The sequence below is a fragment of the Phyllobates terribilis genome, unplaced genomic scaffold (assembly GCF_046119375.1).
Source record: "Phyllobates terribilis strain yellow unplaced genomic scaffold, ASM4611937v1 Scaffold_1__5_contigs__length_1240528914, whole genome shotgun sequence".
NCBI classification, from domain to species: Eukaryota; Metazoa; Chordata; class Amphibia; order Anura; family Dendrobatidae; genus Phyllobates; species Phyllobates terribilis.
In genome coordinates, this window is record NW_027362761.1 from 495,613,843 (window position 1) to 495,639,963 (window position 26,121).

The following is a 26,121-nucleotide window of genomic DNA, read 5'->3' on the forward strand; positions in this document are numbered from 1 at the left end:
TCAGCGCAGCCGTCTACTAGGAAATTTTAGAGCACTTCATGCTTCCCTCTGCCGACAAGCTTTTTGGAGATGGAAATTTCATTCTGCAGCAGGACTTGGCACCTGTCCACATGGCCAAAAGTACCAATACCTGGTTTAAAAACAACAGTATCACTCTGCTTGATTGGCCAGCAAACTCGCCTGACCTTAACCCCCATAGAGAATCTATGGGGTATTGTCAAGAGAAAATGAGAGGCACCAGACCCAACAATGCAGACGAGCTGAAGACTGCAATCAAAGCAACCTGGGCTTCCATAACACCTCAGCAGTGCCACAGGCTGATCGCCTCCATGCCACGCCGCATTGATGCAGTAACTGATGCAAAAGGAGCTCCGACCAAGTATTGAGTGCATTTACTGAACATACATTTCAGTAGGCCAACATTTTGGATTTTAAAAACATTTTTCAAGCTGATGTTATAAAGTATTCTAATTTACTGAGATAATGACTTTTGTGTTTTCATGTAAGCCATAATCATCAACATTAACAGAAATAAACACTTGAAATAGATCACTCTGTTTATAATGACTCTATATAATATATGAGTTTCACTTTTTGTATTAAAGAATTTAAATAAATTAACTTTTTGATGATATTCTAATTTAGTGAGAAACACTTGTATATTACATGCACACAAAAAACCTCACAGCTCTGTGCTTCTCATAAAAAAACTAAATCTATCATTCAAGGTTAGTAAACTAGGGCAGAGTGTGAAAAGTTCTTTATCTTGATACACTATTCTTGATGTTGCCATAGTTTGACAATGGTATTGGCCCTCATTTATTACGGACATGGATAACAATGGTGCTGTGAGCGATATTTCAGACCAGAGATAAGGCCATATGTGATACATGAGCCTGCAGTAACATTGGTACAGACAGTGTATAGCTTATTCGTTATTAATTACATCACAGCCTTTCCAATTTTTCAATACTTTGTGGCATAGGAAGTAGACCCCAGGGAGTGCAAATAATAGAATGAAGATGATCGTTGTATGCGAAGTATGGAAACACATTGCTTTACATTAGGTTATACTGATGAATTCAGTATTAAAAATGTACACTGAGCACAATACAATAAGGAGTTAACATATGTCTCATGTATAGGGTTCTCCAGTATAGACAACCCCTCTTGTCTGAGCAAGTCCCAAGAAGCTTGATGAGGATATCCTGCTAACATCTTTTAGAAGTGCTTGGTGCCTGACCATCTTTATTGAAGTGACATTGCAAGGGATATTAAGCATTACATTACACCATGGCAGGCTTTTGGATGGCAGTCATTGCAGACCCTTATACCCTTATGTGGTTTAATGTTGTTAGTATCGAAATATCCAAACAATATAGTGTATATAAATCCTCTTCATGTAGGATGGTGCATAAACGGTTTTTCTAATCTTCAGGTGTGCACCTGGCGTCTTGTTTGCCGTGGTGGTTGTCCACTCCTTGAAATTGACAGCTTGGATCATAGGCATGGTCACGCACATACAGTACTGTAGTCTAAACTGTGCCTTCTCTGATGATCCCAGCAGAGGCAACCTTGCCTGTGTAGGAATGGAGTAGAGCAGAGACACTGAAGCTGGTCAGATCCAGCGATCCTACCACCTTCAGAGCAGTGTTTGTGGGCTGTTTAGCAAACCGTTCCCGTCTTGAGAAGGATTTTTAATTAGAGGTAAATTGTAAAGTTGCGTGTTTTTATTTATAGGCTAATTAAAGAACAGAATATAAATGTAAAATCCAATACTGAAAAAGAATTTCTATAAAAATCCCCAACTTTTTTTAGTCAGATTTAAATTATACCATATAGGGGTTGCAGTCTAATGGTTAATGACTAAGAGTGTGCTCACCCAAAATGCTTCCGAATGGCTGTAACTCCTATATGGTGCATTTTTAATCTAACTGAATAAAGTTTGGAATTTTTATTAAACCTCTTTCTAGTGCTGGATATTACCCTTTGTATTCTGGAGAAATTGTATACACGCATTGTTAGAAAAGTCTTCGTGCATTGTTGGAGGTCCCATTTACTATTCTACGTCTATTCGTCCCTCATGATGCTGAAAGGGTTAGTTGAGTCAAAATTTTTTTTAGCTCTTATAGGAACAGTTTGATAAACATATAGTACATACATTAGTCAGATCAAACAGTATGGCTCTGTTACGAATCGTGGTTCTGTTCTCCCACCTGGTAATAGAGCAAGTCCAGTACTGCGCTGCTCCGGTCGCAAGTGCCGCCATTGTCCTGACCCCGGAGGCGGAGTTACCATGTGTGGAGGGAAACTGTCCCAATCTTGTGGAGCATTGAGGTCTGGTGTTGTAGGATGCGCGAGGACGCGGGACGCCGTGTTCCTCACTGATTTCTTTGCCCGGGGAAAATGGGACACTGTCTTCCCCGGTTGCCAAGCAACACAGGACGTTTCTTTGCTTGGCAATAAGCAATGGTGGGATTTTGTCCAGCTTGCTCTTGAAGCTAGCAGGGAGTGGCTGTCTGGGGATGATTGGGAGGTAATAACACCTGATCATTAGAAAGGTTATATAATGCTGCTCCCTGCTCTGTCCTTTGCTGTTTATTGCAGTTCCCTATGTGCATGATGATGAGTGGTGCTGGCATTAGGTTTTGCTATCTCAGCTGGGTTTTCTCTTTTGGTTACACTTCCTGGGGCTCTTGTAGAGGTACTCACCTGGTCCTCGACTAGGCACCAGCCGTGTCACCAGATTCCAGCTGTCCAGCGACAGTGGGCCTGGGAAGAGCTCTGCCAAAGTCCCCCTTCCATTATCTGGGAGCTGAAGTGTATTCCCAGCCCTCAAGGGCTCGCCTAGCTGGGCAGCTTGTGTCAAGTGCGTCTGTTGCTGCACCTTTGCTGGTTTGGTGTCAGTCTTGCTGGGTCCCTCTGTGATGCGCATAACAGGCACCCATCACAGGCATTGATATCTGTGACAAATACCATATAATTCATCCATCACCCATAGACTATTATAGTATTTTTGTAAAGGATACATTTATTTACAGGATCAAGTCTATGGATGGATATTGACATTTTTATGTCTAGTTGATCAAAAGAATAACAATAGATTTGATGTAAAATGTCTTTTAAACTATGGTATGTTTTATAATATTCTTATCATATTCTTAACCATGAGAGGAGAGTTTCTTATTTGTACTTACTTACTCCACAGTGTTTTCATGAGTTACATTTGTATCTCAAAAAGTTGCAAGGTTTCTGTAATCTTTCAATTTCATTTTAGCAAGAAAATCTACTTCACTGCAAAATCCCTTGTTGTTAGTCAAATCTAAGTTTTCAGAGGAAACAAAATATATTATTTTGTGTAACTCAGAATAAATAGGAACGTGCGGATAGACTAGTTTATCCCCATGAGGTGCTGATGTGACTGGAGGAAGGAAGAACATGTGTCTTTTGTTACTTTTATGGACCCATTCTCATGCAGCTTTCCAACTTTTTTTTCTTCGTGTGTGAATCCATTAACTTTTCCCATGAGTATATTGCCATAGTGAATGTTTGAGTGATAATCGTGTTGTAACCATGATGTGCCTGCTGATAAATATGACACTCTTTCACCCGTAATAATTTATTTTGATCAGTGGAATGGAGGAATGAGCTTATGGAGGGGTGAGCATCGACACTTCTTAAGGTACAATATATGCAAAATAGCGGTGACTACAGAGCCTGGACTGTGGCACAGGTACTGTGGCCAATATTAGAGGGGTCGGCTGACTTTCTAATGTTTATAGTGGCCTTTTGACTCTTCTCCAACACACGAGGTTGGGAGAAAGAAGATCCATCCTGTAGGATTTCTTGTGGCCGATCCTTTTGTTGTCACCCGAGATGTGCCAATGCCAGATTAGTTCCTGTATATGGGGGATCGGGAGAGATAGCTGTCAACCACAAATCTGTGCATGAGCTCTTACTTGGAAGAAAACAAGAAAATTGTAACACAAACTTTATTAAAGATTATTTTATATCGAACACATTCTCCACTCGAGTATGGTATAGTGACTGGCATAAGTCACAGTAAACTTAAGCCCCTGTCTCACATAGCGAGATCGCTAGCGAGATCGCTGCTGTGTCACGGTTTTGGTGACGCAACAGCGACCTCACCAGCGATGTCGCTATGTGTGACACTTTGCAGCGATCAGGCCCCTGCTGTGAGGTCGCTGATCGCTGCAAAGTGTCCTGGACCATTTTTTGGTCGTTGCCCTCCCGCTGGTCAGCACACATCGCTGTGTGTGACCAGCGGGAGCAGCGATCAGGCTGGTAACCATGATAAACATCGGGTTACTAGGGGCACGCGCGCACCTAGTAACCCGTTTATCATGGTTACGAGCCTGCTAAATTGAGCGGTAACCTCCCGCTCACGGTAGCAGAGTGGTAACCATGATAAACAACGGATTACTAGGTGCGCGTGTGCCCCTAGTAACCCGATGTTTATCATGGTTACCAGCCTGCTCCTTCTTCAGCAGGCTGGTAACCGGAGCAGGACATCGTGGAAAGATTCTTTCCACGATGTCGCTGCTCCCCTGATCGTTGGTGAGCCTGCCTGTTTGACAGCTCACCAGCGGCCACATAGCGACGCAGCAACGATCCCTGACAGGTCGTATCGTTGTCGGGATCATTGCAGCGTCGCTAAGTGTGACGGGGCCTTTACACTGGAACAGGTGTTTACTTACAAATGACGCAATAACGTAGTGGGGTTTTATTCTCTTAATGAAGACAGAAGCTAAACCATTATACATGGTATTGTGGCATAGAGCTTGGTGGTTGTACATCAGAACTGAGGCATAGAGCTTGGAACTTAGGTACAGTTGACAGCTGGAAGTTGTAACTGTCTCTATAAATATTTCCAGCAGACAGTTACTTCCAGAAGTGGAAACAGCCCTAGGACTGTTACCCTACGCACCTCACATTTTAGCACATTGTGTACAGTCCATAATATTACTCACTTATTCAGGTCACAGTAGTACTTCATGATGCTGGTCACAGTCGAACTCAACCACCCAGGCCACAGTTACCTTCACTGTCTCTGGTCGCAACATTAAAGGCCGCTGTTAACTTCAATTAGGCCTCTGTATATTTAGGACATGCGGCTTCAGAGCAGGCATGCGGGTGCAGTCAACAACCGTGGGTCACTTTAGGGCATACGACTCTGTACTTTCTCAAAGAACACAAATTTGGTAGGGTATTTCTTCTGTAATTGCCTCAATTTTGGTAATCATGGAGCAGTTTGTAACCAATCATTATTTCCAAGGCTAATTCTATTGATTAACATTTTCCCAAAGGCCCAATACACCCAGGAGCCCAGAGCAGGTCTCAATGCGTAGGTAATGACTTGTAACGTGGCACAGGGAGGTAGCCATGGGCAAGGTACTTGTCTCTTATGACATAGCAAGTTACATTAAGGTGGGGATCCTGGCTGGGTGTGTGTCCTTGTGGAGGTGCTATGCCCTTGAAGGACGCATGGAACCGATGGCTTGGGTTGGCCAGGACCAGGTGTTTGACAGTTCAATGAAGGAGTCCATCATTCAAAAATAAACTTTTTACTCAACAATAACTTTGTGGGAATTACATACATTAGATAGCGGGCACACATCTTGATGAACGTTTCCTTCACAATATGCAGCTTTTTTCACACACAGTTTTAATCCCGTCCTCTTCTCTCATTACTTGCTGTCTATTTCCATTGTTCCTCACTACTTTACCACAACTCAGCTCAGTACTACAGTTCAGCTAGCAAGAGTCTTTTACTCAACCCGCAGTTCCGCGCCTTCTTTACCCTCTAGAGAACTATGTTGCCAGTATGGCCGATACTTATCATCTCTGATTCTGACGCTCTGGAACTCCCACTCAGGACACTCTCCTCTTCTCGCGTACTCTGACCTGTCCTAACCCGTTACCTCTTTGAGATATAGACTCCTGGGCCGTACTACTAGGCGTCCTCCCCCAGGACCCGTCTCCAATTGATCACTCCATACTTTCGGTCACTTTTCTCTCTCTCTCTCTTGTATTCTCCGTTAGGATCTCACTATCTTCTGGCTCAGTCTCCCCTCTCTTTAGGGACAATCACGTCATGCGGCATTGCTCTCACTAGACCTTAGGTCTGTTTTATACGCACTCTGGACCCTTTCTAACGTTCTCACAGGAGCTGTCTCTGTCCCTTCAACTTTTCTCCTCCCACTCTGGGCTAGTCCCAACCACTAACTCTAACTTTCCCTACTGTCAACACACATTATTAATACCATTAACGCATTGTACAATTCACATTACACAGTATAACAATATACTTGTTCTTCAAGGGGAAACATGGGCAGTATGTCCATCTCCTTACAGACTTGCAACCATTTCATCAGATATCACGGTTTCTGCTACACTTGTCAGACCCACTTGTAACCCCTAGACCTCATTCTATTCTAACTCCAAGAAATGCAATATGTCTAAGGCTCCACACTCTCACACACTCTATAACTGGCTAACTTCTTCTGCCAACTTCTATAATTTCAAGCCCTGGTCAAAAATTTTTGTCATGAAAAGTTTCATCCTAATTATACAAATTGTAGGCATTTGCAAATAAAGCTTAAATTATGCGATATGGTGGTAGACTCCTTATGTATTTGCAGGTCTAGCCATTTGACCACAGGTCCTTCACTCATAAAACACATGAATCAACATTTCAGCATGGTGGCACAGTGGTTAGCACTGTAGCCTTACAGAGCTGGGGTTCGAATCCCACCACGGACAACATCTGTAAAGAGTTTGTATGTTCTCCCTGAGTTTATGTAAGTTTCCTCCGGGTTCTCCAGTTTCCTCCCACACTCCAAAGACATAATAATAGGGAATTTAGATTGTGAGCCCCAATGGGGACAGTGATAATGTCTGTAAAGCGCTGTGGAATTAATGGCGCTATATCAGCGAGTCAAATAAATAAATAAATAATGGTGCATGAATTAAACATGTTATTTGGCGCTAGAAAAGAGCCTGTGCTGCATAATTCTGTGGCATCTGCACATGTGACCTGTGACGGGCAGCCTGTGTATAATCAATACATAGCATATTGTCAGCATAGGCACAGTGTTTATACCATACACAGTTGCTACATTCAGAATGCATAACCTAGAATAAAAAAGTAAAGCTGCACATTAATCATACAAGGCAGTTGCCAAAAGGAATGGAAAGCAGCACTCACCGTGTAAAAACACAAATATATTGAAGTACTTATTAGACTGTGTACTGTAGTTTCAATACTATCAGTATTTTATCAGCAAGAGATTATCAGTACAGGACTACATCTCATATGCAGCCCAGTCAGGCTAATATGTGTAACCCCGCCCCCTCCACTGATTGGCAGCTTGCTGACAATTCTCAGTGTACACAACAAGCTGCCAATCAGATGTGTGGGCGGGGTTATACACAGCACATAAGTTTTAGCTTTACTACATCTACAGCAGACAAAACAAAGATTCTACCAAAACTACACCAAGCAGCCCACTAAGTGACACCTCCCTGGAATCAGGCTTTCTTGCCCTACATTATGCTTTTCTCATATTATATAGCAAAAACCTGCTGACAGATTCTCTTTAAGGTGGCAGCGGCCCTCTTACACATTGGACAGCTGCACAGGTTGTTGTATAAATGGTACTGTATGTCTGCCCCTACTTCCTAGTGCCATATCAGTGCCATGGTGTCAAAGTAACAGCTTATTGCTCACCATACCCCCAACTTGCTCCATTGCTTCATTCTTTACCATACTCAGCTATTACTGGTTGCAGCTTGCACTTGCTGGTTTCTGCATCCGTGTATGTATTCATCTGGGGTCAACATCTGCCTCTTGAATGGTGTCTAGAGAAAAACCTTGCTACCAGGGTTGTTTTTCCACCTTGTGACCATTTTCCAGGCTTGTTTAGAATTTATTGTCATAAAATGTTTGACTATTTATACAAATTGTAGGAATGTCAACAATAAAGCTTAAATCATCAATTGTTATTATTGTGATTACGATGACTAAAATATTAGTGCTAACAATCAGACATTAAAACTATAAACTAAAATCTAGATACACAGTGAAATCGGCCAGTCATGAAGGACATTCATTCCCTGTATTAGTCCATAATGAGATCAGAGAGCAGAGCTAATTAACTGGATCTGAACAATGAAAACAGAGCAGTAAAATGAAAAAATCAATACATGTATAATTGCTATTGTCTGTAACAGAACCATTGTAATTACATTAGAAAATAATAATATTAAAATGGACTCTTAACTTGTCCTCCACTGTATCATTTATTTATTTTCTTCAAGGGGTTGATATTTGCTGTTTTCCTCCTTAAGAAATATCCATAATAGAGGTCTTAATGGTGAGCGCTGCTCTGAAGGACACTGACGCGCCCCCTGGGCCATGTTCAAGGGGATACCCGGAGCCGGATCTGTATGGGGGTAGTAGTCCTTGTGGCGGTGACCCGGTCCGTGCCCAGGGTGTCAAACTAAGTGGCAGTCTATGGCAGTAGATGTTAATTTGATGTTCTTTAGTGTCGACTACGCCACCCGTTGATTTGCGGTCAAAAGGCCGCCGCTGCAGCAGGGTCCGCTGAGGCTGTTGGTATGTGTGCAGCTTTGGTAGTATAACCCCCAACGGGAGGGGTATAGCCTCAGGGGGTCAGATGTAGAGGATGGTGGTTGTGAAGGTGCAGGATGAATCAGCAAGAAGACTCAGAGTCGGGCTGTGCAGTTCAGGGGTTTTTTACTTACGGGTGTTCTTATGGTCACTCTGGCCTGAAGCGACCACCCGAGCCGTGCTGCGTCCACCAGGTCCTGGACTCGGCTAACCCCCAGGCAGTTCTGGAGCGTGGTCCTGAGCTCCTGTCTGACTTTCCCTCTCTTCTGGCCGTTCTCACCAGGGATCCACCTATGTCCGGCTCCCTCGGGTCTCTTGGTGGTCAAGCCTCCTCTGGGCTCCCTGACCCTATGCTTGGTCTGCCTTCCTGGTGGATTTGGTGAGGGTCGTGGCAGATCCTGCCCACGACCTCCGGTCTCTGGCTAAGGTGTGCTTTTCTCTCTGCCAGCTTGGGATCCGGTACCCTAGGTGCCAACCCTTCACCCTGTTGTTTGTATTCTGGGGTCTTGGGGTTCCTGCTTGTTTTCTCTGGGTCCTTCTGACTCCTCTCTCTCTCTTGGCCTTGGAGCTGGGCCCAGCCGGAACCACAACTCCCTGTCAGCCCTTCTGGCTGAGCTTCTCTGCTCTGCTCCTCTGACTAAACTCTGACAGACTGACCCTGTCCTAAGATGGTGCCCACCTTATATACTCCCTCTATGTGTGAGCTCAGGTGACCAGCACCCAATGAGCTCCTAGCATTACCCAGACTGCTCCCCCTATCTGCCCCTACACTACTGGGATGTTCCACCCCCCTCCCACTCCAGCCAGGAACAGACACTATCGTACCTGCACATATTTTGGTGGGAGTACCGTCGATCTGTCCCCCGGAAATGGGATGTATGTAGTGCATGCAGCCTACTGAGCTCAGTTCCACACTCCATCCTTACCCGGGAGTGGAATATCACACCTCTGGGTTGAGGTGCAATACCCCTGTAGCAGCCGAGCCCTCAGGGTGCTACATTCCCCCCTGGTAAACCACAGCACGTCCTCGGGCTGTAAGATACAAAACATCCAAACATACAATTTTTTTTTCATAAACATCATAAACATATAAAACAATATATATATATTATAAAACTTTTCATATAAAACTCTTTATTGGAAACATTCTTGTTCCTCCGGCCACGGTGCAACTTGTGACCGGGTAAAGTGCGACAGTCTCTTTTGGAAGAAAACAGTTTCCTATAAAACCGGTAGGGGGCGCTTTAGGAAGCGCAACTATATACAAGGGAAATATGGCCGCTCTCAGTCCTCGGTCAGGTATTAGGGAGGATTGACCGCTCTCAGTCCTCGGTCAGTGGGAATAGGGACACACGGGTTTCAGTTCAATCTGCTGGTCCCAACGGGGACTATATTTTAACTAGAACAGTTCTTATACCCTGACGGGTAACCATGTACAGTCTCTCTCTACCGTACTTCAACGACGGCGTCCTCCTGCTCCTTCTTTAGATTCTTCAGACCCGTCCGGGTCCTCTTGCTCCTCCTCACACCGCAGCTCCTCCTCCGTCAGGCGATGCACATGGAGGGCGTAGGGTCCTTTGGCACACTTGTGCCGGGTGAAGGTGACCTCGTCCCCTACATACAGGTCACGACCTCTGTGTCCCTCCGGCAGATGGCTTTCTACGTCTCTGCGAGTTACAAAGACGTCGCCGGGGGTCTGATGGTCTCTGATAAAGCCCCATCCGTGCTGCATATTGAATTTTATCACAGTCCCGGTGGCACGGGGACCATGAGCTGCACGGGGTTTCCTCCTGGTCCGGCTCTTCTGCTCCGCGCTCCTTATCTGCATTTGCTGTTCCCGGACCCGCCTCTCTCTCCGCTCCCTCTCGAAGACCTCGAGCTGCTGCCGGCAGCACTCTGCACGCTCCGCTGCGGCCGCCCGAGTCTCCTGAGTGAACCCCATGAGGTCTTCTCCGGTGGGGTCCCACTCGAACTGGATCTCCTCCAGTGGGGGCGAGGTCCTCCTTGCGGGCTTCGGAGCCGGAATCAGGGGCTCGCACATGGGCCTTGCTCTCTGGAGTTCCAGCTGAATATACTCCTGAGGCCATACAAAGGGATGCCCATCCGGGCACGTGTGCTGGGCGAACAGGTCTTCACCCAGGTGCGGCACTCTAGATGTTGAGGGCGCGTTGATGGTAGCTGCGCCCGGGTCGACCAGGCCTTGCGACCAGGCTTGGGGCACCCTAAAGGCAAAGGGCACCGTAAGAACGGCGGCGCCCTGGGTTACTCGGCCCTGCGACCAGGCCGGTGGCTCCGCGGAGGTAGGGGGCGCTGTTGGAATGGCGGCGCCCGGGGGTACTAGGCCTTGCGACCAGGCCGATGGTATTTCCTGCTTTGCCGCGCTCAGGGTCGAAGCGCGTGACGTCACAGGAGTCGCGGCCGCGGTTTCCGGTTGAGGCCTAGTCTGCGGCGGTGACGATGCAGCGACGGGCACGGCAGGGGTAACTTCGGGCTCTGCGACGGGGAGCTGGGGCGGGCGCGCGGTTTCCCGGCTCGGGGTAGAGACGTCCCCTTTACCTGCCTCCGTCCGTTCAGCTCCCTTCTCGGCGCCGTCTCCGGCCTTCAGTCCTCCTGCACCATCCTCAGAGGCGGTCTGTCTCCTCGTCTCGGGTGGCGTGCTCCGCTGTCGGGTTTCGGTCTGCTGGGCCATCTCTCGGCTCCACTCCGCCAACGTCTCTCGCTGCACCCGGGCCATCCTCCGTGCGAGGCCCTCCAGCGCGGTCTGTGCACACTCCCGGTCTCGGGGGAGCTGTGCTAGGATCTCCAGCAGGCCTTCTGGAGTGGCGACCTGCAACAGGCTCCTGACCACTGGGTCGGTGCTGCCTGACTCTCCCTCCATCTCCGGGTACGCTCTCTCTGGACTCTCCTCCAGACGTCTTGTCTCCGGGTGCGCTCTCTCCAGACTGCTCCAGGCGACACCCATCTTTGCTCTCTTGTTCTGTCTCCGCCCACATCGAGGGTGGTCCCGGGGCAACTTTGTGATTGTCAGTTCCAGGGGCAGTTCTCTTACGCTGATGGACACTTCCAGCATCACAGTCTCTGTTGGTGGGCGCGGTTTCCGCTTTTGGCGCCATTCTTCGACCTGGCCCACGATGGGAGGTGGCCTCTTGCCACCCTCTGGCACGCCCATAATGGCGTCCGCTCTTCCAAGGCGGGAAATCTTTGGAAATGGCGGGAATCGTCTCCCAGTGGCGGGAAACTCCATGGATGGCGGGAAAAAGCTGCAAATGGCGGACAACCGGCGGGAAACGACCTGTGATGGGGTCCGTTGGCGGGGACCCTCCGGAACCGGCAGGAGACTTCTTTTTGAGGTAACGGTGAACTTTTCTTCAGGCACGCAGTACCCGGTTGTTGCGGGCACGTTATCCTGCCGACTACGCCAAAGTTGACGCGCCCCCTGGGCCATGTTCAAGGGGATACCCGGAGCCGGATCTGTATGGGGGTAGTAGTCCTTGTGGCGGTGACCCGGTCCGTGCCCAGGGTGTCAAACTAAGTGGCAGTCTATGGCAGTAGATGTTAATTTGATGTTCTTTAGTGTCGACTACGCCACCCGTTGATTTGCGGTCAAAAGGCCGCCGCTGCAGCAGGGTCCGCTGAGGCTGTTGGTATGTGTGCAGCTTTGGTAGTATAACCCCCAACGGGAGGGGTATAGCCTCAGGGGGTCAGATGTAGAGGATGGTGGTTGTGAAGGTGCAGGATGAATCAGCAAGAAGACTCAGAGTCGGGCTGTGCAGTTCAGGGGTTTTTTACTTACGGGTGTTCTTATGGTCACTCTGGCCTGAAGCGACCACCCGAGCCGTGCTGCGTCCACCAGGTCCTGGACTCGGCTAACCCCCAGGCAGTTCTGGAGCGTGGTCCTGAGCTCCTGTCTGACTTTCCCTCTCTTCTGGCCGTTCTCACCAGGGATCCACCTATGTCCGGCTCCCTCGGGTCTCTTGGTGGTCAAGCCTCCTCTGGGCTCCCTGACCCTATGCTTGGTCTGCCTTCCTGGTGGATTTGGTGAGGGTCGTGGCAGATCCTGCCCACGACCTCCGGTCTCTGGCTAAGGTGTGCTTTTCTCTCTGCCAGCTTGGGATCCGGTACCCTAGGTGCCAACCCTTCACCCTGTTGTTTGTATTCTGGGGTCTTGGGGTTCCTGCTTGTTTTCTCTGGGTCCTTCTGACTCCTCTCTCTCTCTTGGCCTTGGAGCTGGGCCCAGCCGGAACCACAACTCCCTGTCAGCCCTTCTGGCTGAGCTTCTCTGCTCTGCTCCTCTGACTAAACTCTGACAGACTGACCCTGTCCTAAGATGGTGCCCACCTTATATACTCCCTCTATGTGTGAGCTCAGGTGACCAGCACCCAATGAGCTCCTAGCATTACCCAGACTGCTCCCCCTATCTGCCCCTACACTACTGGGATGTTCCACCCCCCTCCCACTCCAGCCAGGAACAGACACTATCGTACCTGCACATATTTTGGTGGGAGTACCGTCGATCTGTCCCCCGGAAATGGGATGTATGTAGTGCATGCAGCCTACTGAGCTCAGTTCCACACTCCATCCTTACCCGGGAGTGGAATATCACACCTCTGGGTTGAGGTGCAATACCCCTGTAGCAGCCGAGCCCTCAGGGTGCTACAACACAGCACAAGCAATTATTCATTAAGCCCTTAAGAACTGGGCGATTTTTTGTTTTTCCACTTTTGTCTTTTCCTCCCCTTATTTCAGGAGCCCATAACTTTTTCATTTTTCACCGACATAGCCGTGTGATGGCTTGTTTTTTTGTGGTACGAGTTGTACTTTTGAGTTACACCATCCATTTTATCATCTGATGTACTGGAAAACAGGAAAAAAAATTCTAAGTGAGGCAAAATAGCAAAAAAAAAGTGCAATTTTGCAATTGTTTTTTTTTTACTATGTTAATTTTACTGTAAGAATGAAGTGGTAATATGATTCTCTATGTCAATACGATTACAGAGATACCAAACATACATAGTTTTTGTTCTATTTAATTTTTGTTTTATTTATTTATTTGAACTTGCGATCATCTGACTGCTTATGCTACTATCTGTACAGCAATGCCACAATATTGCCGTATATAGCAAATTTCACAGCCTCCTATAAATGTCAGCCACAGACTGGCTTTCTCAGGAGTACTGTCATAAATAGCACATGGGTCATAAGCAGACCCCTGACCATCATGGCAACCCATCAGTGACCCATCATCACTTAACGGCAGTGCATAGAATGACGCGCCCCTCTACTGGCATTCTGTAATTACCACTGTTTTTAGTTCTATTTATTTATTCTTTTTTTTTATTTAATTACTTTTCATTTATTTCACACTTTGCCCATATAGGGTCTTAAAAAAAACTTTGGGTGCCATTTTAACACATTAATGCATTCTTTTTATTCCTGATTTCCCCTGTAACTGGGGCTGGTATCTTAGCTCCAGTTGCAGGGGAGTTTCAGCTTCTTGCCTGTATAGCAGAGCTGACTAAGTTTCCTTGGAACCAGCAGATCCTTTTCCCCCCTTACACCCAGTGATCACATGTTCACTGGGTACGGAGGAGGAAGCATTGTCAATGGTCATCAGGTGACAGGATCCCATTAAATAACATTTGCCCTTACCACGCAAACATACCACAAACACAAAACGTTTCCATCGATATAAAATATACAAAAAAAACAACCTAGCAAACAATAAAAAATATTGTGTATAGAAAGGGCCTATCTATGCACTGGAGGGTCTGATGTGGCTTTGTTACCGTTAACTTTTATGGAAACCTATAAGTATTTGCAGCTATTAGTGCATATGAACGCGAGTCACCCACTGTCCTGTGACTTGCACTATGGCTAGGGTCACAGGACAGTATTTTCGCTGATACGAGAAAATGATGGTAATCAGACTCGGATCAGAGTGTGATCACAGTGTGATCCGATTTTCTTGGATGTGGAGAAGACAGAGAAAAAATGTCTCCACCTTCTCCATTCTGTCAGTCCGTGAAAATTGGACTGCACTCAGATGTCACCCTAGTATGGTCTGATTTTTTTGATGGACCCATTGACTTGCATGGTCCAAGTGCGATCCAATTACTGGATGCAAATCATGCATGCTGAGATTTTTTTTCCTCAAACAGACTTGGTTCAAAGAAAAAAAATGGAAATGTGCATGGCCCCATAGAATACCACTACGGCCAAGTTCTCACATTGCGGGTTTGTGGTTCAGATTCCCCAATTTACAGCACTATACAAGCAAATCGATTTTTCAAAATCCCATTCACACGCTACAGAATAAAATTTGCACGAAAATGATAGCAAGGTGTGGATTTCACATGCATGCTTTTTCGAGTGTGGATTTTCTTTGCAAATTTTACCCTGTTTAATACTCAGTAAATGGAGTAGAGTGAAATCTGCAGCCAAAACCACAAAGAAATCCACAAGTAATGAATGGGGATTCTGTCTGTTTATTCATTGCGGATTTTTCACGCAGTAAAAAATTTCTGCAACGTGTGAGCATGGCTGTGGGACTGCAATAATCAGTTTATTATAGGCGAGTCATCATTTAGAGAATGGGATATGCAGTTGGAAAAACCCTTTAATGTGTACCTCCAATGTAAAGATTTAAATCCAGAAAAAATCAGACAATTTTCTCTGTATTGTCATCCATATTCCATTCACTTGCCATCCATCCATTTTTATGCATCAGCAGTGCCTAAAATTTACAAGACCAAATGCAGTTTCCTATGTTTATCATGGCAATGTATCTGTAAAAAATCAAATGCAATACGGATGATCCATTTAGGATCTGATTTTTTTGTGTGCTCCCATAGACAGGGAGGTGAGACTAGTGTATGTTGTGATTTCCTTTTTCCACTCGGACACTTGGTCTGTGTGAAAAAAAATCTGTTATCTGTGCAACCCTATTCAATTTCATTGGTCAGTGTGCGGTCCTTGTGCTATCATGGACAGTACACATATGTATAATACGCTTGTCTGAATGAGCCCTTATCGTCCCTGCAGTGCCATTGCCTATGGGTTGCCTGTGGGTGTGTATTGCAGACCCATGGGCACCTCATAACCTGCGATATATCTTCATTGTAAAGATTCTATCCCCTGCTTGATTTATGTGACCTTCTGTGCTTTGCTTTCCATCGGAGGACCCTTCTAACAACGTCGGATTACTATGATGCCAATAGCCTTTAAAAACAGCAGCATGAAAATACAGAAACCAAAACATGGGTGAACAACTCCCTAATATATTATTGCAGTGAAAACATTTTTATTGGTCATCAACATAGAGATTTAATTTAGTCTACATACTACAGTATATTGTGCAACTGAACAGAAAGTGTAAAACCACAGCAGGTGACAGAGATGACCTTTGAGAAGTTCTGCTCCTGAGGGTGGAGAAAGCCATTAACTGTGATTAACTTTATGGGCAGTGATGTACATTGCCAAACTTTCTGCTGGGGAGAACAGGTATCTACATTTGTGTGTAAAATGTATATTTTTACCGAAAAAGTCACTGGGGTGTGAGTCAAGTAAGGTATTAATAGAGCACTTGTATATGGAAGAAAATATCCCTTCTCTATCCAGAGACTGCATACAAGCTTTTAGGGGAAAGATTGGGTTAAAACGTAATTTTTTAACTTACCCATGACCTAACTTGTTTTCTCGACACCGTGTAGTTGGCGGCTCCTTTCTTGACCACTGCCTAATCCCTACTCATTACTGAACCCTGCTTGTGCTGGTCTTCACCTTTGCCCTGCCTGACTCTGAATTTTGCTTATTGTTTCTCCATTAGTCATTGCGAATGGACACTATTCCAAGGATGTGACCTAGGTATTCCCTGTAGGAAAGTCTATACTTTCATGTGGGAGTGAATGGGGAAGATGCAAATTGTCTCTTCAGAGAGGAAGAGGACTAGAACTCTAGCGCCACCTATAGGAAGTAGCAATCTTAAAAGTCAATATCGACTCTCTAACGAGCCTTGTCACATGACTTAGGATAATAGCCAAAACTAAAATCTCAATTTGCAGACACTGTGTTTCAAGGTACAGCCCTTCGTCAGTGCAAAGTGTGAGATCTGGTTTGGCTGGGTAAGAGGCGTCTGACCGGAATCCAAGGAGTAATGTTTCTCCTTGCGGAGGAAATGGGGGAAGAATGGGGAAGAAAACACAATGCTTGAAGGTGCAGTTATACTTGCTGATTTTTGTGCTGATTGACTATAAGTTGATTGGCACTCGTTTATCCCGTGTACATGGGCACATGTGCTGCTGACAATAATAAGTTTTATATTGACATGAATGATCCAATCAGTTGCCAAACCAGCTTTTTTCTGATCGCCAGCCAATGATGGGGATAGTTCTTATGATAACTCATGAGCTAATTATTGGCCAATATAAATCTGCTTTTAGAGTCCACTCCCTGCTTGAGCCCTAAGTCATACCTGTTAGTGACCTATTAGGTCCTCTTGACTCAAGTCAGCCATTGTGACATCTACAATTACATGTCCACAGCTGAGAGTTTCAGACTATGTAGAAGGGTTTATGAACTTACCATCTTTTCCATTGAGCGGGAAAGGAACAAACGTGGTTAAGAGAAGGTGGTGCCACACTAACATAAGATAACTGCAGAAGTAAAGATAGGCAAGGTGAGCAGTATCACCTGTCTTGTGGATATGGGGGTCATTCCCTAAAACAACTATGATCCATGTACCAGGGATGTTGTAAATAGGAAACTGATTGTAATTGTGACTATAAGGGTAAGTGCACACGTTGAGTATGTTGTGTGTAGAAATTTCTGCACCATTTCTGCACCTCTTGGTGGGAAAACGCAACCTCAAAAACGTTGCATTTTTGCCTGAATTTTTTTCAGTGCATTCAATGGGTGAAGAACTCAGGCAAAAACACACAGAGAATTGACATGCTGCAAATTATCTGCAAGTCAAAAATACTCAACGTGTGCATGACACTTCAGGTTTCTCATTCATTTTGCTGGCATCAGGTTTTGCTAGCAAATCTTTATGGCAAAAACGCACCAAATCTGCACCGAATCTGCAACGTGTGCACACAGCCTTAAACGACAATTTACCAGTCTCATGTACAACAGTTGCCTATTAGATGGACATTAAGCTTTCTCATTTGTGTGGGTTGTGTAAATTTTAACCAAAGACCTAGCTTAGTGTCACCTGATATCATGTTGGTCAGTTTTGGCTTACCATTGGGGTGTTACTTTTAATGCATAATAGTAATTAAGATTAAATGTAAACCATATTTAAAGTAATAACAAGTAGGGTTGAGCGAGTATGTTCTGTCCGAGTATGCTCGGGCCGAGCTCCGAGTATTTACAGCTGCTCTGTGATAAGGTTAAATCGCTCCCGTGTGCATGATTTGCAACTGTTTGGCAGCTTTATTACATGTGAGGAATGTGTAAGAAATAGACATTCCTCACATGTATTAAAACTATCAAACAGTTGCAAATCATGCACACGGGAGCGATTTAACCTTATCACCGAGCAGCTGTAACTACTCGGAGCTCGGCCCGAGCGTACTCGGCGAAAGGGTTAATAGAACAAACTCGCTCAACACTAATAACAAGTCTTCGGAGGTCATATCGAGTTTGCGCTATTTTTGTGCAACCTCATAATATTATTGAGTTTATTTATATGTTTCTTTCTAGGAAAACTACAGTGGCCAATTCATGGGACTGTATGAGAGGGTGAGAAAGTCTTCTCTGGCTATAATTCCCATTTTTCTTGAAAGAGAGTTGTGCCTGAAAGGGATATATTTGGACCTGGCGGGGATTAATGAATAATCCCTTGTGCAATTGTCAATAATAAAGTATTATTTAACCTCTCCAGGAGTATATAGTACTGTTACTGGTCAACGCTGTATATGGTATTTGTCTATAGAAGCAGTGAATAGCTTTTGTGCGCTGGGGTCCTTGACTTGAATCCGACCAAGATGAACATCTACATGGAGTTTGTATATTCTCTGTGTGTTTGGGAGGTTTCCTTCAATGCAAAAAAAACATACTGATAGTATAATTTGCTTACTATGGAATTGTCTCAAGTGTATATGTGAAACTGAGATCGGGAAATTAGAGTGTGAGCATAGATTTGTGTATTAACCCCCTCTACGTCACCCATATGGTTAGAGGCATACCTTGAAGATTCTTGGCCTAAATGTAAGGTCTTCGTATGTAGCAGAGGCGCTTTTTGGACCTCTCAGACTTCAGGACCTGCTACCTCTAGATTCATGATGTGCGTGTGTCCGTATTTGTGGTCCTTAAAAAACCGGACATAAAAAACGGACTTGTGAAGAAGGCCTAATGGGTAGGAGAAGCTTGAAAATTTTTACATCTTTTTTTTTGTCTATGTGTGGTTAAGAAATGGATGAAAATTAGTTCCAGGGCACTGATAAAAATGGGACCATTTTTTCTCATATGCAGAAAAGAAAATGAACATCAAAATGAGGCCGAAGATAGTGAATACTGGCAGGAATACTAAGGAGGTGGATGTGATACTGGCAGGCGGCATTATAATCATGGAGCTCTTCCAGCCCTCTGGCCCCATGGCAGTGGCGCTTTCTGCCTCTATTGAAGGTATTCCACTGTCACACTTATATTAGACTCAGTTGTAAATCCCGGAGTACTAACTGTGGATGGAATTTTCTGTAGACGAAATAATATTCTACAGCACAGTATTCCTGGGGAGTCTTTATGGAAATTTTTAAAGAGATTATTTTAATGAACAGGATGATCTCAGAATTGTACTATGAGAATAATAATAGCAATGAAGTTTTTGTGCTGCGTGTACTTCCAGCCACGTGTACAGGTACAGTATATACAGGCTTTTTTTTTTTATTAAAAGTGGGCCATGGAAATACACCTGTGAATGCAGATAGCAGCTGAATAGTCACATTCATTATTTTCTCACTTTTCTCAATGACCTTCAATTGATTTATTTGCCTTAAAAATAAGGCCATTTAGAACTGCCATGGAAGTTCAGGGATCACAAAACAACTTTGCATTAAAAGTGACAATGCTTCAGTAGTACAGAAGTGTAAAGTGAATAGCACGCAGAGCTATCGATCAATAGCCTGTCAAGGTCAATGCCTGGGAAATGTTCCATATACATAGACAAAGGTATGTTCTGTGCAATTACTGGGTTCAAGAATGTGTTATTCCTGTACATGCATTTTATGTTCTTACAGTACTTCACTCCAGTTAAATATAACATATGAGCATAATACAAGCAATCCAAGGTAACTCTGATAAAAAAATAAAATAAAAAATGATTTAAAGGGGTTGCTCACCCTATGAAAAATGAAAAAAAAATCCAGAATGCTTAAAAATTGGTACCTTACCAATCATCAGCTGCTCATCTTCCAAGTCTCCATCCTTCTCATTCAGTCCATATAGGCATGTGACTGCTGCGGTGACATATGCATCACCCCTACAGCTAGTGATTGGCTGCAGAAGTCACACGTCCATCTAGCTCCGACAGGATGTACAAAGACTTTCTCTGTACTTCCTGTTTGGCCCAGATAGCATGTGATGTTAGTCACCACTGCAGTCATTGATTGGCTGCAGCAGTTACATGACAATTTGCACCGAACAGGGAATACAGTAACCAGCAGCAAACCTGAGCAACATTGGAAGAAGAGCAGTAAGGGACTGCAGAGTTTAATATACTTTATTCTGTTGTTTTTTAGCATTCTGATTTTTTTTTTCATTTTCAAGGGTGAGCAGCCACTTTAGCCATGCTTTGGAGTAAATTATTTAAACACATTTTTTATTTCAGAAAATAAAAAAGTGTATGTAAAGGCAGTGGCGATTAGATACTACTGCAATACCCAATAAGCTTTCACTGTTGTGTCAGTACATTAATGGCCTATCCAAATGCCGTGGAGCTCATCAAGGTTCACATGGGCAAAACTATCTAAAATTCTTTAGGGTTGGATGCACCATCACAGTAAGGGAAGGTGCAAACGACCGTATTTTCGGTGCGATCCAACAAAACATCGGATCGCACTCAGACCAATGTTAGTGTATGGGGCCATTCACATGTCCGATATTTTCCTCGGACAGTCTCTGTCTCAGACAAACTCATTGCATGCCCAAGTTTGATCAGATATTCGGATCGTACTCGACCATGCAAGTCAATGAGTCCGTGGAAAACATTGGACTGCACCCTAATGACATCAGAGAGTAAAGTCAGATTTCTGTGCCCTGACAGAATGGAGACATTTTTTTTTCCATCTTCTCCTTATTCAAGAGAATCGGATTATATTATGCTCACACTCTGAGAAAACCTGGATCAGAGTTTGATCAGTTTGTCATTTGCATAATCAGCCGGATTCTCTCAAATGAGAGAATCTACGGCCGGCTGCCCCTGTCCTAAAAGATCACAGCTGTGTGATGGAGGCTGTATGGTGCCAGTCATGGTATTCTGTGTGCTACTATATAATTATGGTAGTTCCTACAAGAGACATGGAGTCGTAGTCTGTATAAATGTATCACAAATATCAAAATTTATTGAATCCAAATATAAGAAAACAGGCAAGATACATAAACATCATATATAAAAGCAGTCTACAAGAGCAAGGACACAGGTGTTTGTAGTAAACGGTCCACAAAAATGTACCAGGCGAGGGTGGTGATAAACTTTAAAGTATAGAGAGGGTAATGTAAATATCAAGACATGTCACTATTCCCACTTGAAAACATGAACTGAAAAGTGATCAGATGATGATTGGTATCACTATGATGTACATCACCCATGTATAAACCCATTGTCCATCTTACATCACATATATTCACCATGTCTATCATCTGAGAGCTAACCCATGTCGCCAGGGGGAATAACAGGCCACATATTGAAGTGCATAAGTAATGTGTTACAAAGTCTGATAGCGGTAAAAAATAAAGTCACAGTAAGGCTATGTGCCCACGATGCAGAAATGCTCTGAATTTTTCCTGAGCGTTTCTGCATCTCTCTGGCAGAAAAAACGCATGCGGATTGTACATGCGGATTGTACATGCATTTTTCCTGCCAGGGACAAGCGGAAGTGAAGCGTTCTTCACATGCATTTCTGCTTGCGGGTGTCAAGCGCTTTCCAAGAGATTTTAGCATCACTTGGAAAGTGCTTGTCAACTTGGTCACACTATATAAATCCATGCAACCGGCATGGATTTATATAGTGTGACCGAAAGAATGGTAAAAAATAAAAAATAAATATTATACTTCCCTTCTGATGGCCTCCGGTGTTCTTGTCCTGGCTTGCCGGCAGCTCGCGGTAGACTAAAAAAACCTGCCATGACGTCATTTAGTCATGTGACGGGTCACGCGACCGCCTATCGCGTGACCCGTCACATGACTAAATGACGTCAAGGCAGGTTTTTTTAGTCTACCGCGAGCTGCCGGCAAGCCAGGACGGATCACTATGGAGACCGGGGGCCATCAGAAGCTAAGTATAATGTATATTTTTTATTTTATTCTTTTTTTTACAGGTACTATGGTACCCGGGTCTGGAGGAGAGTCTCCTCTTCTCCAAACCCGAGTACCATCCGCACATTGAATCCGCATGATATCCGCATGTGCAGATGCAGTGATGCGGATGTCATGCGTTCCAATGCAAGTCAATGGTGGCGAAAAGGCCGCGATTCCGCAAAATAATTGGTAGTGCTGCGGATTTTTCCGCAATGATAACATGGCAGACCTTCTACCAAGCGTTTTTTTAAGCGTTTCTGCAGCGGAATTGCTGCTGCGGAAACGCTTAAAAAATGCATAGTTGGCACACAGCTTAAATGATATTCACCTAATCCATCATCTGATAGCTTTTCAGTTCATGTTTTCATGTGTCTTGTAGGAACTATTAATTAGATAGTGTCCTAGTAGATTACCCACTACAGCCTGCATTTTGGGCATTGGGCTGTTTAGATATACCGTATTTTTCGGACTATTAAGACGCACTTTTTTCCTCCAAAATTTTGAGTGAAAGCGGGGGCTGTGTTTTATAGTCTGGATCTATGGTCCTGCTGTGGATGGTGGAGGGTGTGGGGGCAGTGGCGGAGAAGCGGGGCACAGAAGGAGGGAGACACTGTGCCAGCTGTTAAAAGAAAATGAATATTCACTGCTTCCCATGGGCGTGTGGAGCACTGAATGTTCATTTTCCTTAATAGCGTGCAGAGTGTCAGCCGCAGCCGCCGGCTTCCTGCAGCGGCTCAGTGATCACATGTGCCCTCTACTAAAGAGAATGAATATTCACTACTCCCCATTCCCATGGGTGTGGGGAGTAGTGAATTTTCATTCTCTTTAATAGCAGGCACACGTGATCGCTGAGCAGCTGCAGGAGTGAAGGCTGCGGCTGACACTGTGTGCGCAATTAAGAATAATGAATATTCACTACTCCCCACGCCCATAGTCCGGGCGTGGGGAGCAGTGAATCTTCCAGCAGCTGACCTCAGCGTGTGAGGGCGCATGGCACTGATGTCATGCGCTTCTCACACGTTGAAATCAGCTGCTGGCAGCACAACAAGACACAGCGCTGGAGCAGAGGAGAGATGAGTAGAATCCTTTATTTTTTTATATCTGCAGCGTGATTGGGATGGGGGTGCCATGCATACCAGGACATGGGGCCATGTATACCAGGATAGGGGTGCCATGCATACCAGGATAGGGGAGCCATGCATGCCAGGATGGGGATGGTGGTGCCATTCATACCAGGATGGGTGTAACATGCATACCAGGATGGGGGTGCCATGCACACCAGGATGGGAGTACCAGGCATACCAGGATGGGGATGGGGGTGTCATGCATACCTGGATTGGGGCCATGCATACAAGGATGGGGGTGCCATGCATACCAGGATGGGGATGGGGGTACCATGGACCCACTGTGCCACGGGGCCGGGCATACCTAGGAGGGGCGTAGCTACCTGGTTTTCACTGGGGTTCCTGATGGTGGAATCAAGCTTGAGTTGCAGATAGCTGCCAGGTACCACTCCTAGGCAGTCCCCAGTACTGCAGCTGCTGACCTAAGGGGTCAGGTACGCTGACATAGACTAGGCTCGGAGTTACTGGCAGGACAGGATTCGGACTCCGTTCAGACTACTCAGGTTCTAGATCCTCGGGCAGAACGGATATTCACACAGAGTCACAGACAGGGCTGGATTCGGAGACTGGAACAAGCTCCGACAGTACGGACTCTGGAACACCAACCAGCACTGACAAGGGTGTAGGTTCTAGTACTGACGGAACCGTTACAGGGTTCAGGTACTGCTGGCGCAGTTTCAGAGTTCAGGTACCACTTGTGAGGCTTAAGGGTTCATTACCGCCGGTGTGGCTTCAGGGTTGAGGTACCACTGGTGTGGCTTCAGGTTCACAGGGACTGGCTAGGGACAATTCCACACGGGAAACTACAACAGGTTCGGGTTCAGGCCCTGGCCACAAAAGGACCAGGAGCTCAGGTTCAGGCCTTGGCCACACAAGGACCAGGGTTTTGGGTTCAGTCTCTGGCTACACAAAGACTAGAGGTTCAGGATCAGGGACCTGGCAACTCACTAGTTGCACCAACACTAACAAAGGAGAACGTTGCTCAGGTACTTCCCTACTGGGGAGCGTGCCTTAAATACTTAAAGGGGTTTTCCCACGAACAAAAGTTCATTTTAATCCATAGATCATGGAATAATAATAAGTTCCACAATTGGATGTGTTTAAATAAAATGTTCCTGTGCTGAGATAATCTTATAAATGTTCCCTTGCTGTGTATTGTGTAATGGCTGTGTCTGACCGTACTGGAACATGGTCTGATCATACCACAGCTCCTGGACAGGGGAGAAAAAAGTATACAGACATTACAGCATGGGATCATCGCAAATGATTCTTTCTTTGAAGTAAAACATTGTTTAAAAACAGACAGGTCACAAAAAGAATCAGCTGTGATCTCATGCTGTCCTGTCTGTATACTCTTTTCCTTCCTCCCCTGCTGTGGTATGATCACACCATGTTCCTGTACGGTCAGACACAGCCATTACACAGGAACATTTTATTTAAACACATCAATGGGCGGACACTGACTGCTTGAGGCCCCTGTGCAAGAAATGTGTCTGGGCCCCCCCCACCTTTTATGGTGACAAAGCTACAGATGTATTTATAGCCACACACACATATATACCTCTTACATAGCCTCCTTTATTATGTATATTGCTGTCCCTTATTACACAGTGCCCTCTCTTGTTACAGTTAGGTCCATATATATTTGGACAGAGACAACATTTTTCTAATTTTGGTTCTAGACATTACCACAATGAATTTTGTACAAAACAATTCAGATGCAGTTGAAGTTCAGACTTTCAGCTTTCATTTGAGGGTATCCACATTAAAATTGGATGAAGGGTTTAGGAGTTTCAGCTCCTTAACATGTGCAACCCTGTTTTTAAAGGGACCAAAAGTAATTGGACAGATTAAATAATTATAAATAAAATGTTCATTTCTAGTACTTGGTTGAAAACCCTTTGTTGGCAATGACTGCCTGAAGTCTTGAACTCATGGACATCACCAGACGCTATGTTTCCTCCTTTTTGATGCTCTGCCAGGCCTTCACTGCGGTGGTTTTCAGTTGCTGTTTGTTTGTGGGCCTTTCTGTCTGAAGTTTAGTCTTTAACAAGTGAAATGCATGCTCAATTGGGTTGAGATCAGGTGACTGACTTGGCCATTCAAGAATATTCCACTTCTTTGCTTTAATAAACTCCTGGGTTGCTTTGGCTTTATGTTTTGGGTCATTGTCCATCTGTAGTATGAAACGACGACCAATCAGTTTGGCTGCATTTGGCTGAATCTGAGCACACAGTATGGCTCTGAATACATCAGAATTAATTCGGCTGCTTGTGTCCTGTGTCACATCATCAATAAACACTAGTGACCCAGTGCCACTGGCAGCCATGCATGCCCAAGCCATCACACTGCCTCCGCCGTGTTTTACAGATGATGTGGTATGCTTTGGATCATGAGCTGTACCACGCCTTCGCCATACTTTTCTCTTTCCATCATTCTGGTAGAGGTTGATCTTGGTTTCATCTGTCCAAAGAATGTTCTTCCAGAACTGTGTTGGTTTTTTTAGATGTTTTTTTAGCAAAGTCCAGTCTAGCCTTTTTATTCTTGATGCTTATGAGTGGCTTGCACCGTGCAGTGAACCCTCTGTATTTACTTTCATGCAGTCTTCTCTTTATGGTAGATTTGGATATTGATACGCCTACCTCCTGGAGAGTGTTGTTCACTTGGTTGGCTGTTGTGAAGGGGTTTCTCTTCACCATGGAGATTATTCTGCGATCATCCACCACTGTTGTCTTCCGTGGGCACCCAGGTCTTTTTGCATTGATGAGTTCACCAGTGCTTTCTTTCTTTCTCAGGATGTACCAAACGGTAGATTTTGCCACTCCTAA

At 45.1% G+C, this 26,121-nt stretch overlaps 1 protein-coding gene across 6 annotated transcripts in view; it reads left to right on the forward strand.

The window, feature by feature from the left end:
* Positions 1-26,121, forward strand: part of PDE8B (phosphodiesterase 8B) — a 390,573-nt gene that overhangs the window by 185,727 nt on the left and 178,725 nt on the right. Inside the window, exon 1 of one of the 6 annotated variants that reach the window (XM_073680168.1) lies at positions 19,262-19,279. The exons of the other annotated variants lie outside the window; for them this stretch is intronic. The gene's annotated coding sequence lies outside the window, so the exon portion shown is untranslated. Of the gene's footprint in view, positions 1-19,261; positions 19,280-26,121 lie in introns of those variants that run through there. 6 annotated transcript variants of the gene reach the window in all.